At 52.5% G+C, this 1,286-nt stretch overlaps 1 pseudogene; it reads left to right on the plus strand.

Annotated features, from left to right (window-relative positions):
- The first annotated feature begins 342 nt into the window (after positions 1-342).
- LOC124596885 lies at positions 343-460 on the plus strand (annotated as a pseudogene).
- The last annotated feature ends 826 nt before the right edge of the window (positions 461-1,286 follow it).

The raw sequence follows: 1,286 nt of genomic DNA on the forward strand, positions 1-1,286 counted from the left end.
CACCCTCACCCCTCCTAGCGCCGCAGCAAAGAAAGGCCATCCAAGGGGTTTAGAAGGGGTGGCCTGCCCTCAGGCTCTAGAGCAGGCACCACTCGGCTGAATGTGTGTTGGAATCTCTGACATATTTTAACATGTTCAGCAAAGGTGCGTGAATGCCACTGCATATGTTGCCGAACTGGGGGATCTTAGGAGGACACTTTGCCGTTTTTTCAAGCACATGTCGTGTTGCACCCGTCCTGCAAGCACAAAACAGGAAGGCTGAAAAGGCATAAGCATTCTTTGCTGCTTCGGAACATGTTCAACCTCCGTCAAATGATTTTGAAAGGTCCCTAGCGGGTCCATGGCAACGGCCTCGCCTCAGTGGATACACCGGTTCCCGTCAGATCACCGAAGTTAAGTGCTGTCGGGCGTGGCCGGCACTTGGATGGGTGACCATCCGTGCCGCCATGCGCTGTTGCCGTTTTTCGGGGTGCACTCAGCCTCATGATGCCAATTGAGGAGCTACTCGACCGAATGGTAGCGGCTCCGGTCAAAGAAAACCATCATAATGACCGGGAGAGCGGTGTGCTGACCACACGCCCCTCCTATCCGCATCCTCAGCTAAGGATGTCACGGCCGTCTGATGGTCCCGGTGGACCACTTGTGGTCTGAAGACGGAGTGCTGGCGGGTCCATGCCGAATACTAGAGAGATTATGTTCGATATGGTAGTAGCCTCAAGATGTTAAGCAGGAGGATTCAGTTCAAAAAAATGGTTCAAATGGCTCTGAGCACTATGGGACTTAACATCTGAGGTCATCAGTTCCCTAGAACTTAGAACTACTTAAACCTAACTAACCTAAGGACATCACACACGTCCATGCCCGAGGCAGGATTCGAACCTGCGACCGTAGCGGTCGTGCGATTCCAGACTGAAGCGCCTAGAACCGCTCGGCCACACCGGCCGGCCGAGGGTTCAGTAATTTGCAGGGTGTCAGCAGTGCCAAAGGTTGTCAAGAACATCCTGCTGTTGTTCACTGCCCTGTAAACTGTCGCTTCTGTCTGCAGAATGTGTGGAAATCAACGCGTCAACAGAAGATGTGATTTCACTGACGTCATTTGTACCACATCCTGAGGGCTTTTTGTGTCGACTCTGAGCGGCGGTGTGTCTGAAATGTTTTCCTCTGTCCCATAAGAAAACCATCTGATTTCAGTTACGGGTGTCGCGGTTGTGACCTCCACCGCAGAGGGTCAAAAGAAGATGTGTAATGTGGGTAAGAGGGGGTGTGGCGCTTTTCCCATCGTGTGA

Source organism: Schistocerca americana, chromosome 2 (assembly GCF_021461395.2).
Source record: "Schistocerca americana isolate TAMUIC-IGC-003095 chromosome 2, iqSchAmer2.1, whole genome shotgun sequence".
Classification (NCBI taxonomy): domain Eukaryota; kingdom Metazoa; phylum Arthropoda; class Insecta; order Orthoptera; family Acrididae; genus Schistocerca; species Schistocerca americana.